Source organism: Pristiophorus japonicus, chromosome 8 (assembly GCF_044704955.1).
Source record: "Pristiophorus japonicus isolate sPriJap1 chromosome 8, sPriJap1.hap1, whole genome shotgun sequence".
NCBI lineage: Eukaryota > Metazoa > Chordata > Chondrichthyes > Pristiophoridae > Pristiophorus > Pristiophorus japonicus.
Window position 1 is genome coordinate 83,101,049 of NC_091984.1, and position 16,489 is coordinate 83,117,537.

At 46.3% G+C, this 16,489-nt stretch overlaps 1 protein-coding gene across 1 annotated transcript in view; it reads left to right on the forward strand.

Annotated features, from left to right (window-relative positions):
* Positions 1-16,489, forward strand: part of ankrd13c (ankyrin repeat domain 13C) — a 143,931-nt gene that overhangs the window by 119,450 nt on the left and 7,992 nt on the right. The gene's annotated exons all lie outside the window — the stretch shown is intronic.

The following is a 16,489-nucleotide window of genomic DNA, read 5'->3' on the forward strand; positions in this document are numbered from 1 at the left end:
GAAGAAATGCTGGGCTAGCTAAACAAAAAAAAAGGATTTGGATCGCTCATGTTAGTGTAACTCTCGTTCATTAATACCTTGTATACAGGATTTGCAGTGTGTCACAACCTTTAATACTGCAAAGGATTTGAGATAATCTCAGCCCACCAGATTTAACAACCAAAGTTACCTTAACCATGAGATATGTTATTGGCTTGGAGAGCACTCTTGGAATGTGGTGTTTTGTGTAATATATTTCCTGCTTTATTTCAGGTTTGTTTTCCAAGTTTCCATTTTTATTTGTGAGCGGAGTTGTCATTAACAGGCAGAAAAATACAGACTCCTGCTTGTAAAGCATATAATCGGGCCAATATTTTTGAGATATAGTTTGCTTGCTGATGCGTGGAAGTACTGTCACTGTTGCGCTGATGTTCAGTGGGACAGTTTAACTTGGTCAGTTTACAATATTTCTTTCTGATTTCTGCAGCTACCTTTGAACGTTTAGTTGCCTTACATCCAGGAGGCGGGGCATGAAACTTCATGCAATTTTCTCTTTACAAATAAATTAGGTAGAACGATCAATTTGAGCAGGGATGTCATTTGATGTGTCTGGTTGATCATCATTGTATGTGAGTTTTCACATTCCTTGTATTCAAGTCTGCACAAATGAGATGGTGGAGTGGAATTGGTATGGTTTTACTTGAACAAAGCTTCAGAATAACATTACAAACCGAAAACAAATGTATTGGTCAAAAGGTGTCAAGTATTAATGTATCAAACATTTAACTTTACACCATTGTTTAGTTGATTCCAAAGACTAGAGATCCAGGCTGTCTAAATGACAAAATACACACCAGTCATCATCACGGATAGGCTCTTACCCCATTTCCAAGATGCAGCTGAGAAAATATGCAAAATTAACCATACTTTCTCAGCTCCCCAGTGGCGTCCCGGGTTAAAGTACTTTTGCGTATAACGCTAAGCCATACAGGCCAGTAGGTCCTGAATTCGATGTTGCCGTGTCAGCTGATCTCACCTGGGGCAACGGTTGTATTGGTTAGTTTCCAGACGGTATCGGTGTAAACAAGCCTCCAACCACTGGTGGAGCTGTGGTGCGAATTGCCCAGGTCTGCCTGCTGTTTTCTTCCTTCTAGCCAGGTAAGTTTTATTTTTAATTTGATCTATTAACTTTTTGCATTTTATATTTCTATTTTCATGCCTCTTTCTCCATTCCAACTTTACCTTGCTTCCCTTCAGCTTTCCAGCCTTTTCCCCTTCTCTACTTGGGGCAGTCTTGTTCACCCATCGCTCATCTTCGCAGCCTTTTGGGCAGACCTGGTATTCCTGGCAATCCCGCTTTAAATTGGTGCGTCCATCACTCATCCCTCTCGGTTGCTTCACTATTAGAATTATTAATATATTTTCCTCTACCATTTAAACTTTCATTCTTCCTGCTACCAGTTCAACTGCTTAAATTATTCATTTATTTTGCTCTGCTGCTTACATTTCCTTCTCACCTGCCCTGCTTCTTGTACTATTACTTTATTTTTCAGCTGCACTACTTAGATTATAAAAGTCTAGTACATAAATTACCAATTTCTCTTGCCTTGCTGCTAAATTTTATGTGCTTTTTGCAACCCACCCCACGACCACTTTATAGATATATATATATATATGTATATATGTATGTATGTATATATATATGTGTGTGTGTGTGTGTGTGTGTGTGTGTGTGTATATATATAATATATATATATATGTGTGTGTGTATGTATGTATGTGTGTATATATATATATATATATGTAATTCCTTGACTTTCAAGCACTTTGAGACATCCTAAGACATGAAAGGCATTATATAAATGCAAATTTGTTCTTTTATATATTGAATGTAATGTAATATTACATCATCATCATAGGCAGTCCCTCGAAATCAAGGAAGACGTGCTTCCACTCTAAAAGCGAGTTCTCAGGTGGCTATACAGTCCAATGCGGGAATTACAGTCTCTGTCACAGGTGGGGCAAACAATGGTTGAAGGACAGGGTGGGTGAGGAGCCTGGTTTGCCGCACGCTCCTTCCGCTATCTGCATGCTCTCAGCGACGAGACTCTAGGTGCTCTGCGCCCTCCCGGATGCTCTTCCTCCATTTTGGGCAGTCTTGGGCTAGGGATTCCCAGGTGCCGGTGGGGATGTTACACTTTATCAAGGAGGCTTTGAGGGTGTCTTTGAAGCGTTTCCTCTGCCCACCTGGGGCTCGCTTGCTGTGTAGGAGTTCAGAGTAGGGCGCTTGCTTAGGGAGACTCGTGACGGGCATGTGGACGATGTGGCCCGCCCAACTGAGCTGGTCGTGCCTGGTCAGTGCTTCGATGCTGGGGATGTTGGTCTGAGCGAGAACACTGACTTTGGTGCGTCTATCCTCCCAGTGGATTTGCAGGATCTTGTGGCGGCAGCACTGGTGGTACTTCTCCAGCGCTTTGAGATGTCTGCTGTATATGGTCCACGTCTCTGAGCCATATAGGAGGGCGGGTATCACTACTGCTCTGTAGACCATAAGCTTGTTGCCAGATTTGAGGTCTTGGTCTTCAAACACATTCTTCCTCAGGTGACCGAAGGCTGAGCTGGCACATTGGAGGCAGTGTTGGACCTAGTCTTCGATGTCTGCTCTTGCTGAGAGTAGGCTCCTGAGATATGGAAAATGGTCCACGTTGTCCAAGGTCGCACCGTGGATTTTGATGACCATGATAATATGTTGTAATATTACAACATATTTAACAACTCACCAAGCAATACCATAAGTGTGTATGTATTTGTACAAGTAAAATACACTTGGATCTTACAAATCCATGTGTGTTTGACATCTGGAAACTTAATTCAAATCTCATGAAATTATGAAAATGTTAGGAATATGCTTACTAATGACAAGTGTAAGAAGTTGTATGTTCGCACGTATGAAGGAAAATAATTTGCAGGACTGCGGGGAAAATGGGATTCGCTGATGTGCTCTTAGAGAGCAGGCACAATGGGCTGAATGGCCTCCTTCTGTGCTGTAACCATTCTATGATTTGGGGGAAGGAGAAAAGGCAAGGTTCACATTCTTGACCTTGGGAGGGAGAGGGGAGGAGGAGAGAAGAGTATGGAGGGGAGAAATTGAGAGAGAGAGAGAGAGATGCTTGAGCATGACTCTGGGTACAGATGTAATGCCATCACCACAGTTGAATAGCATTCTGACACAAAGAATAGCCACTTAGTGACTTACCTGAGAGCAGCTGAATACCTGTGGAAGGGTAGCCTAGCAGGGTGCAGTGGCTTCAGGAGTCTAGAAGAAAATGAGGAACTATTATTTTCAAGTCACCAAACAGCAAGCTTGTATTTTTGTTATGTATGTGCATCTAATGTTGGCAGATTTCTTTTTGATTTATTTGTTCACGAAATGTGGGCATCGCTGGCATTTATTGCCCATCCCTACTTGCCCTTGAGAAGGTGGTGGTGAGCCGCCTTCCTGAATCGCTGTGTGAAGCATCACCGTGTGGTGATGCTTCTTTGTAGATCTGACTGGGTAAGGATGGCAGGTCTTAAGGGAAAGGGAAAATCTAGACGGCGGAGTACTTTTTAGTCAGAAGTACTCTCCTCAGTTTTTGAGGTTTTATGCTAGATGTTAGCCTTGAATTTTCTCGACTTCCTACCACTGAGATGCTGTAAATTCATCAGCGGTGTGGCAGTACCTTGTTTACACATGGCAGAAAGTCCGAGGAAAGTCAAGGCCATGATCCCTGGTTCAGTGACACCAATCATTCATAAGTGGACATCGCATCCCTGTAGTGCATCTTTATTTTGCCAAATATCTAAATAAGTGATAACATGACCTTTATTCTGTACGCTGACTACTGGTATACAACATGCTGCCACATAAATTCAGCTCACCACCACCACCTCCTCAATCGAGACTCTGCCTTTGACCCGAGTGTTCTCGACTCCATCCCGCAGCATGCTACCCGCCACCACCTCAGTAAAACCCCAACACTGCACGAGGTAGAAAAAGCCATAAGACAGCTTAAGAACAACAAGGCTACGGGAGTGGATGGAATCCCCGCTGAGGCACTGAAGGACGGCGGAGAGGCACTGCTGGCGCGAATAGATGACCTAATCTCTCTCATTTGGAGGGAGGAGAGCATGCTGGGAGATCTGAGAGATGCAGTAATCGTGGCTATCTTTAAAAAAGGGGACAAGTCCGACAACTACAGGGGAATCTCCCTGCTATCAGCCACTGGGAAAGTTGTCGCTCGAGTCCTCCTCAACCGTCTTCTCCCTGTGGCTGAGGAGCTCCTCCCGGAGTCACAGTGCGGATTTCGTCCCCTACGGGGCACAATGGACACAATTTTTGCAGCACGACAGCTGCAGGAAAAATGCAGGGAACAGCACCAGCCCTTATACATGGCCTTTGACCTTACAAAGACCTTTGACACTGTCAACCGCGAGGGTCGAAGGAGCATCCTCCTCCGTTTCGGATGCTCCCAAAAGTTCGCCACCATCCTCCGCCTGCTCCACGATGACATGCAGGCCGTGATCCTTACAAACGGATCCATTACAGACCCAATCTACGTCTGGACCGGGGTCAAACAGGGCTGCGTCATTGATCCAACCTTCTTCTCAATTTTCTTCGCTGCCATGCTCCACCTCACAGTCAACAAGCTCCCCGCTGGAGTGGAACTAAACTACAGAACCAGTGGGAACCAGTTCAACCTGCGCCATCTCCAGACCAGGTCCAGGTCCAAGACCACCCAACCCATATCGTCGAGGTTGGTGAGGCCCATAAAAGGCCCAGCGGGAGAGTGAGGCGGCGGCAGGTGGAGCAGCGCGAGTCCGGGGTTGGTGAGGCCTATAAAAGGCCCAGCGGGAGAGTGAGGCGACGGCAGTTGGAGCAGCGCGAGTCCGGGGTTGGTGAGGCCTATAAAAGGCCCAGCGGGAGAGTGAGGCGGCAGCAGTTGGAACAGCGCGAGTCCGGGGTTGGTGAGGCCTATAAAAGGCCCAGCGGGAGAGTGAGGCGGCAGCAGTTGGAGCAGCGCGAATCTGGGGTTGGTGAGGCCTATAAAAGGCCCAGCGGGAGAGTGAGGCGGCAGCAGTTGGAGCAGCGCGAATCTGGGGTTGGTGAGGCCTATAAAAGGCCCAGCGGGAGAGTGAAGCGGCAGCAGTTGGAGCAGCGCGAATCTGGGGTTGGTGAGGCCTATAAAAGGCGTGCTTGTGCAGCTACAGGGAGAAGGCAAAAAAGAAGTAAAAAGAAACAGAAAGGTGATGTCACAGCCAAGAGGGTAAGTGATTGGCTGGTGATTGTTGGGTAGTTTTTCTTTCTTCTCTTTAACAGTGAGTAAACTTTAACATTATTGTTGCCTATCTAAGGGTTAAGTCATAGCAGAAGAGCTCGGTCGCGTGTTATGCTCCTCCTGTACCATGTGGGAACTCAGGGACGACTCCAGTGTCCCTGACGACTACATGTGCGGGAAGTGTATCCACCTCCAGCTTCTGACGGTCCGCGTTGCGGAGTTGGAGCTGAGGGTGGATTCACTTTGGAGCATCCACGATGCTGAGAATGACGTGAGTATCGCGTGTAACGAGTTGGTCATACCACAGGTAAAGGGTCCACAGCCAGATAGGGAATGGAAGACCAGCAGGAAGAGCAGTGCAAAGAAGGTAGTGCAAGGGTCCCCTGTGGTCATCCCCCTGCAAAACAGATACACTGCTTTGAGTACTGTTGAGGGAGATGACTCATCAGGGGAGGGCAGCAGCAGCCAAGTTCATGGCACCATGGCTGGCTCTGTTGCACAGGAGGGCAGGAAAAAGAGTGGGAGAGCGATAGTGATAGGGGATTCAATTGTTAGGGGAATAGATAGGCGTTTCTGCGGCCGCAACCGAGACGCCAGGATGGTATGTTGCCTCCCTGGTGCAAGGATCAAGGATGTCTCGGAGCGGGTGCAGGACATTCTAGAAAAGGGAGGGAAAACAGCCAGTTGTCGTGGTGCACATTGGTACCAACGACATAGGTAAAAAAAGGGATGAGGTCCTACGAAACGAATTTAAGGAGCTAGGAGCTAAATTAAAAAGTAGGACCTCAAAAGTAGTAATCTCGGGATTGCTACCAGTACCACGTGCTAGTCAGAGTAGGAATCGCAGGATAGCGCAGATGAATACGTGGCTTGAGCAGTGGTGCAGCAGAGAGGGATTCAAATTCCTGGGGCATTGGAACCGGTTCTGTGCAAATAGATGTTAACAAATATGATGTGATTGGGATTATGGAGACGTGGCTGCAGGATGATCAGGGCTGGGAACTCAACATCCAGGGGTATTCAACATTCAGGAAGGATAGAATAAAAGGAAAAGGAGGTGGGGTAGCATTGCTGGTTAAAGAGGAGATTAACACAATAGTTAGGAATGACATTAGCTTGAATGATGTGGATTCTATATGGGTAGAGCTGCAGAACACCAAAGGGCAAAAAACGTTAGTGGGAGTTGTGTACAGACCTCTAAACAGTAGTAGTGATGTTTGGGAGGGTATCAAACAGGAAATTAGGGGTGCATGCAATAAGGGTGCAGCAGTTATAATGGGTGACAATGCACATAGATTGGGCTAACCAAACTGGAAGCAATACGGTGGAGGAGGATTTCCTGGAGTGCATAAGGGATGGTTTTCTAGACCAATATGTCGAGGAACCAACTAGGGGGGAGGCCATCTTAGACTGGGTGTTGTGTAATGAGAGAGGATTAATTAGCAATCTCGTGCGAGGCCCCTTGGGTAAGAGTGACCATAATATGGTGGAATTCTGCATTAGGATGGAGAATGAAACAGTTAATTCAGAGACCATGGTCCAGAACTTAAAGAAGGGTAACTTTGAAGGTATGAGGCGTGAATTGGCTAGGATTGATTGGCGAATGATACTTGAGGGGTTGACTGTGGATGGGCAATGGCAGACATTTAGAGACCGCATGGATGAACGACAACAATTGTACATTCCTGTCTGGCATAAAAATAAAAAAGCGAAGGTGGCTCAACCATGGCTATCAAGGGAAATCAGGGATAGTATTAAAGCCAAGGAAGTGGCATACAAATTGGCCAGAAATAGCAGCGAACCCGGAGACTGGGAGAAATTTAGAACTCAGCAGAGGAGGACAAAGGGTTTGATTAGGGCAGGGAAAATGGAGTATGAGAAGAAGCTTGCAGGGAACATTAAGACGGATTGCAAAAGTTTCTATAGATATGTAAAGAGAAAAAGGTTAGTAAAGACAAATGTAGGTCCCCTGCAGTCAGAATCAGGGGAAGTCATAACGGGGAACAAAGATATGGCGGACCAATTGAACAAGTACTTTAGTTCGGTATTCACTAAGGAGGACACTAACAACATTTCGGATATAAGAAGGGTCAGAGGGTCTAGTAAGGAGGAGGAACTGAGGGAAATCCTTATTAGTCGGGAAATTGTGTTGGGGAAATTGATGGGATTGAAGGCCGATAAATCTACAGGGCCTGATGGACTGCATCCCAGAGTACTTAAGGAGGTGGCCTTGGAAATAGCGGATGCATTGACAGTCATTTTCCAACATTCCATTGACTCTGGATCAGTTCCTATTGAGTGGAGGGTAGCCAATGTAACCCCACTTTTTAAAAAAAAAGGAGGGAGAGAGAAAACAGGGAATTATAGACCGGTCAGCCTGACATCGGTAGTGGGTAAGATGATGGAATCAATTATTAAGGATGTCATAGCAGCGCATTTGGAAAGAGGTGACATGATAGGTCCAAGTCAGCATGGATTTGTGAAAGGGAAATCATGCTTGACAAATCTTCTGGAATTTTTTGAGGATGTTTCCAGTAGAGTGGACAAGGGAGAACCATTTGATGTGGTATATTTGGACTTTCAGAAGGCTTTCGACAAGGTTCCACACAAGAGATTAATGTGCAAAGTTAAAGCACATGGGATTGGGGGTAGTGTGCTGACATGGATTGAGAACTGGTTGTCAGACAGGAAGCAAAGAGTAGGAGTAAATGGGTACTTTTCAGAATGGCAGGCGGTGACTAGTGGGGTACTGCAAGGTTCTGTGCTGGGGCCCCAGCTGTTTAGACTGTATATTAATGATTTAGACGAGGGGATTAAATGTAGTATCTCCAAATTTGCAGATGACACTAAGTTAGGTGGCAGTGTGAGCTGCGAGGAGGATGCTATGAGGCTGCAGAGCGACTTGGATAGGTTAGGTGAGTGGGCAAATGCATGGCAGATGAAGTATAATGTGGATAAATGTGAGGTTATCCATTTTGGTGGTAAAAACAGAAAGACAGACTATTATCTGAATGGTGACAGATTAGGAAAAGGGGAGGTGCAACGAGACCTGGGTGTCATGGTACATCAGTCATTGAAGGTTGGCATGCAGGTACAGCAGGCGGTTAAGAAAGCAAATGGCATGTTGGCCTTCATAGCGAGGGGATTTGAGTACAAGGGCAGGGAGGTGTTGCTACAGTTGTACAGGGCCTTGGTGAGGCCACACCTGGAGTATTGTGTACAGTTTTGGTCTCCTAACCTGAGGAAGGACATTCTTGTTATTGAGGGAGTGCAGCGAAGGTTCACCAGACTGATTCCTGGGATGGCGGGACTGACCTGTCAAGAAAGACTGAATCAACTGGGCTTGTATTCACTGGAGTTCAGAAGAATGAGAGGGGACCTTATAGAAACGTTTAAAATTCTGATGGGTTTAGATAGGTTAGATGCAGGAAGAATGTTCACAATGTTGGGGAAGTCCAGAACCAGGGGTCACAGTCTGAGGATAAGGGGTAAGCCATTTAGGACCGAGATGAGGAGAAACTTCTTCACCCAGAGAGTGGTGAACCTGTGGAATTCTCTACAACAGAAAGTTGTTGAGGCCAATTCACTAAATATATTCAAAAAGGAGTTAGATGTAGTCCTTACTACTAAGGGGATCAAGGGGTATGGCGAGAAAGCAGGAATAGGGTACTGAAGTTGCATGTTCAGCCATGAACTCATTGAATGGCGATGCAGGCTGGAAAGGCCGAATGGCCTACTCCTGCATCTATTTTCTATGTTTCTATGTTTACAGTACGCGGACAACGCCTGTATCTGCGCACATAGAGGCTGAACTCCAGGACATAGTCGACATATTTACTGAGGCGTACAAAAGCATGGGCCTTACGCTAAACATCCGAAAGACAAAGGTTCTTTCCACACAGCACTGCCCCCCAGTCATCAAGATCCACAGCGCGGCCCTGGACAACGTGGACCATTTCCCATACCTCGGGAGTTTCTTATCAACAAGATCAGATATTGACAACGAGATTCAACACTGCCTCCAGTGAGCCAATGCAGCCTTCGGCCGCCTGAGGAAAAGAGTGTTTGAAGACCAGGCCCTCAAATCTGCCACCAAGCTTATGGTCTACAGGGCTGTAGTAATACCCACCCTCCTGTATGGCTCAGAGACATGGACCATGTGCAGTAGACACCTCAAGTTGCTGGAGAAATACCACCAATGCTATCCCCGCAAGATCCTACAAATCCCCTGGGAGGACAGACGCACCAACATTGGCATCCTCGACCAGGCCAACAATCCCCAGCATTGAAGCACTGATCACGCTTGGTCAGCTCTGCTGGGCAGGCCACATTGTTCGCATGCCAGACACCCAAAGACTCCCAAAGCAAGCGCTCTACTCTGGCTCATTTGCTGTGAAGGAGTTCAAAGGTGGGCAGAGGAAATGTTACAAGGACACCCACAAAGCCTCCCTGATAAAAAGTGCAACTGCCCCACTGTCACCTGGGAGTCCGTGGCTAAAGACCGCCTAAGCGGAGGAAGTGCATCCAGGAGGGCGCTGAGCACCTCGAGCGTCATCGCCGAGAGCATGCAGAAATCAAGCGCAGGCAGCGGAAAGAGCTTGCAGCAAACCTGTCCCACTCACCCTTTCCTCAACTACTATCTGTCCCACCTGTGGCAGGGACTGTGGTTCTCGTATTGGACTGTTCAGCCACCTAAGGACTCATATGGAAGCAAGTCTTTCTCGATTCCGAGGGACTGCCTATGATGATGGTGACATAAATTCACTAAGGGGCCCACTAAGGGGCACAATGGACAAGATTTTCCTTGCGTGTCAAATTCAAGAGAAATGCAGGGAACAGCACCAATCTCTGTACAGGGCCTCCTTTGACCTGACAAAGGCCTTCAACACCGTCAACTGTGAGGGATTATGGAGTATCCTCCTCCAATTCGGTTTGCCATCAAAGGTTTGCCACCATCCTCTGCCAGCTTCATGATGAAATGCAAGCTGTGATCCTGACCAATGGATCCACTACAGGCCCAATTCACGTATAGACTGGGGTCAAGCAAGCAAGAGCACCAATACTCTTCTCGATCTTCCTTGCTGCAATGCTCCATCTCGCCCTCAGTAAGCTCTCCACTGGAGTGGAACTAATCTACAGAACAAATGGGAAACTGTTCAACCTCCGCTGCCTCCAGGCCAGATCCAAGTTCGTCCCATCCTCTGTCATTGAATTACAGTATGCAGATGACGCTTGCGCCTGTGCACACTGAGGTCGAACGCCAAACCATCGTCAACACCTTCACCGAAGTATACGAGAGCTTGGGCCTTACACAAAACATCCATAAGACTAAGGTCCTCTACCAACCAGCACCGACCACAAAGTACTGCCCCCCCCCCCGGCCGGATTACCAAAATCCACGACAAGGCCTTGGACAACGTGGACCATTTCCCATACCTCAGAAGCCTCTTGTCAACAAGGGCAGACGTCGATGATTAAGTCCAATACAGCCTTCATTGTGCCAGTGCAGCCTTTGGTTTCCTGAAGAAGAGCGTGTTTGAAGACCAGGATCTTAAACCCGGCACCAATCTCATGATCTACAGAGCAGTAGTGATACCCACCCTCCTATATGCTTCAGAGACATGGACCATGTACAGCAGGCACCTCAAAGCACTGGAGAAGTACCACCAATGCTGCCCCCGCAAGATCTTGCAAATCCATTGGTAGGATAGGCGCACCAACATCAGTGTTCTCGCTCAGGTCAACATCCCCAGCATCGAAGCATTGACCACGCTCGATCAGTTCCGATGGACAGGTCTCATCGTCCACATGCCCGATACAAGACTCCCAAAACAAGCGCTCTACTCGGAGCTCCAAAACGGCAAGCGAGTCCCAGGTGGGCAGAGGAAACGCTTGAAGGACATCCTCAAAGCCTCCTTGGAAAAAGTGCAACATCCCCACTGACACTGTGGATCCTTGGCCCAAGACTGCTCATAGTGGAGAGAAGCATCCAGTAAGGTGCCGAACACTTCGAGTCTCTTCACCGGGAGCAAGTGGAAGGAGTGCACGACAACCCGAGCACCCCACCCACCCGTCCCTTCAACCACGGTCTGCCCCACCTGTGACAAAGGCTGCAGGTCCCGCATTGGACTCATCAGTCACCTGAGAACTCATTAGTGTGGAAGCAAGTCATCCTCGACTCTGAGGGACTGCCTCAGAGAGAGAGACACCATGCTGCCACATAAATTCCTGTCTTTATGCAAGGTGAACTGAATAGACGAATATCTTGATGGGGTGAGATGAATTAAGGTGAGGAGACTCGTGTAGAGTATAAATACGAGCATAGACCTATTGGGCTGAATGGCCTGTTTCTGTGCTGTAAAATTCTATGATTAAGCACTACTGAGATAAGGCACAGCTTCAAACCAATACCTAGCTGGTTTATTTACATAAAGTCAATGAGAAGGTATATTCTGCTATACTTCTTAGATTATGAAAATAATAAAGATACATCTTTATTTCTCTCTAAATATGGACTGTATGACAGAAGATTACTTTCTCTAGCTTAATCCTTTGAAGCTAAACTGGTAAAGACTTTGAAATACTGGCAGCCTTTTCTGCTGAATGTCAAAATCATAGATGTTCTGGGAATGAGCGAGACAGATAGCCTGCTTGCCTTCTGTGAACTGCCACTGTTGAAATCTGTAAGATCAGGGCTTTGCTCAATTACAGATGGCTGTAACAAAAACAATTTGCATTTGTGGATGCTCTTATTTGCACTAGCAAAATGCTTTGATTGGCTCACCATGATCACATGACCTGATTGCTGATTGGTCCCCTTGGAGGATAAGACGCACACAGCAATTTGTCTGGAATGTGTGATTAGAACCACCCAGCCCAAGTTCTGAGTGACTTTGAAAAATGTAATTCAAGCCATTCTGACTGCCGATTCCAGACAGGACAGAGCTAAGTCGTTCCTGACCCCTGTCCCAGCCCAAGTTCTTGACCCTGGTCCAGGCCCCTCTCTTCTCCCCTCTTTCTCCCCCCCCCCCCCCCCCCCCCCCCCCCCCCGTCGCAACCCGTCTCTCTCAATCCCCTCCCCCATCCCAGCCTCCCTCTCTCCCCATCCCAGCCCCTCTATTTCTTTCCGCCCCCGTCCCAGCCCCTCTCCTCTTTCTCACCCCCACCCCCCCCCCCTCCCGTTCCAGCCCCTCACTCATCCCCCCTCCTCCCAGCCCCTCTATCTCATTCCAGCCCCCCTCTCTCATCTCTCCACTCTTCCCACCCCCCCCACCATCCCAGCCCCCCCTCTCCTTTTTCTCCCCTCTCCCCAGCCCCCCTCTCTCTTTCCCCTCCCCACCCCCCCAGCCCTATATCAGTCTTGGTAATTTTAAAAAATACTTTTAATTCTTATATGGGATGTGGGCGTCACTGGCAAGGCCAGAATTTATTGCCCATCGCTAATTGTCCTTGCGAAGGTCTTGGGGTGCTGCCGCCTTGAACATGTGGTTATAAAAGGGGTCAGAGGGTATAGTAAGGAGGGGGAACTGAGGGAAATCTTTATTAGTCGGGAAATTGTGTTGGGGAAATTGATGGGATTGAAGGCCGATAAATCCCCAGGGCCTGATGGACTGCATCCCAGAGTACTTAAGGAGGTGGCCTTGGAAATAGCGGATGCATTGACAGTCATTTTCCAACATTCCATTGACTCTGGATCAGTTCCTATGGAGTGGAGGGTAGCCAATGTAACCCCACTTTTTAAAAAAGGAGGGAGAGAGAAAACAGGGAATTATAGACCGGTCAGCCTGACCTCAGTAGTGGGTAAAATGATGGAATCAATTATTAAGGATGTCATAGCAGTGCATCTGGAAAATGGTGACATGATAGGTCCAAGTCAGCATGGATTTGTGAAAGGGAAATCATGCTTGACAAATCTTCTGGAATTTTTTGAGGATGTTTCCAGTAAAGTGGACAAGGGAGAACCAGTTGATGTGGTATATTTGGACTTTCAGAAGGCTTTCGACAAGGTCCCACACAAGAGATTAATGTGCAAAGTTAAAGCACATGGGATTGGGGGTAGTGTGCTGACGTGGATTGAGAACTGGTTGTCAGACAGGAAGCAAAGAGTAGGAGTAAACGGGTACTTTTCAGAATGGCAGGCAGTGACTAGTGGGGTGCCGCAAGGTTCTGTGCTGGGGCCCCAGCTGTTTACATTGTACATTAATGATTTAGACGAGGGGATTAAATGCAGTATCTCCAAATTTGCGGATGACACTAAGTTGGGTGGCAGTGTGAGCTGCGAGGAGGATGCTATTAGGCTGCAGAGTGACTTGGATAGGTTAGGTGAGTGGGCAAATGCATGGCAGATGAAGTATAATGTGGATAAATGTGAGGTTATCCACTTTGGTGGTAAAAACAGAGAGACAGACTATTATCTGAATGGTGACAGATTAGGAAAAGGGAAGGTGCAACAAGACCTGGGTGTCATGGTACATCAGTCATTGAAGGTTATCATGCAGGTACAGCAGGCGGTTAAGAAAGCAAATGGCCTGTTGGCCTTCATAGCGAGGGGATTTGAATACAGGGGCAGGGAGGTGTTGCTACAGTTGTACAGGGCCTTGGTGAGGCCACACCTGGAGTATTGTGTACAGTTTTGGTCTCCTAACTTGAGGAAGGACATTCTTGCTATTGAGAGAGTGCAGCGAAGATTCACCAGACTGATTCCCGGGATGGCGGGACTGACCTATCAAGAAAGACTGGATTAACTGGGCTTGTATTGACTGGAGTTCAGAAGAATGAGAGGGGACCTCATGGAAACATTTAAAATTCTGACGGGTTTAGATAGGTTAGATGCAGGAAGAATGTTCCCAATGTTGGGGAAGTCCAGAACCAGGGGTCACAGTCTGAAGATAAGGGGTAAGCCATTTAGGACCAAGATGAGGAGAAACTTCTTCACCCAGAGAGTGGTGAACCTGTGGAATTTTCTACCACAGAAAGTAGTTGAGGCCAATTCACTAAATATATTCAAAAGGGAGTTAGATGAAGTCCTTACTACTCGGGGGATCAAGGGTTATGGCGAGAAAGCAGGAAGGGGGTACTGAAGTTTCATGTTCAGCCATGAACTCATTGAATGGCGGTGCAGGCTAGAAGGGCTGAATGGCCGGCTCCTGCACCTATTTTCTATGTTTCTATGTTTCTATGAATATTCCCACAATGCTGTTGGGGAGTTCCAGGATTTTGACTCCGCGACATAGATGGTGCAGCGATATATTTCCAAGTGAGGATGGTGTGTGACTTGGATGAGGAACTTTGGAGGTGGTGGTGTTCCCAGTCACCTGCTGCCTTTGTCTTTCTAGGTGGTAGAGGTTGCGGGTTTTGGAGGTGCTTTCGAAGAAGCCTTGGCAAGTTGCTGCAGTGCATCTTGTAGATGGCACACACTGCAGCTGCAATGCACCGCTCTAAGGCTAATAAATCCTTCCTATGGTGTGATGCCCAGATCTCTAGGGTTTTGTATACCTGCAGCATAACTTCTACCTCCTTGTATTCTAGTCCTCTAGATATGAAGGCCAGCATTAATCTTTTTAATTATTTTCTGTATCTGTTCATGACATTTTAATGATCGATGTACCTGGATCTCTAAGTCTCTTTGGACCTCCACTGTTTTTAGCTTTTCACCATTTAGAAAGTACCCTTTTCTATCCTTTTTAGGTCTAAAGTGGATGACCTCACATTTGCCTACATTGAAATTTATTTGCCACAATTTTGGCCCATTCACTTAGTCTGTCGATATCCCTTTTAATTTTATGTTTTCATCAACAATACCACCTATCTTTGAGTCATCGGCAAATTTGGATATATGATTCCTATGCCATCATCCAAGTTGTTAATAAATACTGTGAATGAATAGTTGTGGCCCCAACACAGTACCTTATGGAAACCACTAGTCACATCCTGCCAATTTGAGTACCCACCCATTATCCCTACTGCCTGTATCCTGCCATTCAGCCAATTTCCTAATCAGGTCAATAATTTGCCCTGAATTCCATGGGCTTCAACTTCAGTTAACAGTCTCTTATGTGGGACTTTATCAAATGGCTTCTGAAAGTCCATAAAAATAACATCCATAGACATTCCCCTGTCCACTACTTTAGTCACCACTTCAAAAAATTCAATCGGGTTTGTTAGGCATGACCTACCTTTCACAAATCCATATTGGTTCTCTCTGATGAACTGAAAATTTTTGAGGTGTTCAGTAGCCATATCCTTAATTATAGACTCTAGCAATTTCCAACAACAATTGTTAGGCTAACTGCTCTATAAATTCCCTGGTTCTTCCCCCTCCCCACCCTTAAATAGCGAGTGACATGTGCAACTTTCCAATCTAAAGGAACGGTTCCTGAATCGAGAACTTTGGAAGATTATAGTTAGGGCATCTGCAGCGTGCTCACGTACTTCCTTTAAAATTCTGGGATGGAGACCATCTGGTTCTGGGGATTTGTCGTTCTTTAGTGCCATTATTTTCTTTATTACTGTTATTTTACTTGTGTTAATTTTATTGAGTCCCTGTCCCTGATTTAATATTAGTTTCCTTGGGATTTGTGGCATGCTATCCCTTTCTTTTACTATAAATACCCAAAGTAATTTTCAACATGTCCGCCATTTCCTTATTATCATTGACTATAATACCGCTTTCAGTTTTTAAGGGGCCAACATTGCTCCTGACTACCCTTTTTCTTAATATAAATTGTAAAAATTATTTGTGTTGATTTTGATATCCCTTGCAGGTTTCTTTTCCTACTCCCTTTTTGTAGCTCTAACTATTTGTTTTGTGACCCTTTGCTGTTCTATGTATGTTTCCAATTCGCCAGAATCTATGCTATTTTTTGCATTTTTGTATGCTTTTCCTTTTAGTTTTATGCTGTCTGTTACCTCTTTAGTCGTCCATGGCTTTTTTGGCAAGTAGAGCTCTTGCCCCTCGGAGGTATAAACTGGTTCTGTATCACATTACATTCTTTTTTGAACATCTCCCACTGATCTTCTGTCGTTTTAACCATTAACAGATTTGCCCATTTTACTGTGGACAGTCTCTATCTCATCCTGTTGAAGGTCGATCTTACCCAAATCTAGGATCTTAGTAGCTGTTTCGTGTTTCTCCCTTTCAAATGCTACGTTGTACTCGATCATGTTATGATTGCTATTGGATAAATGTTCAC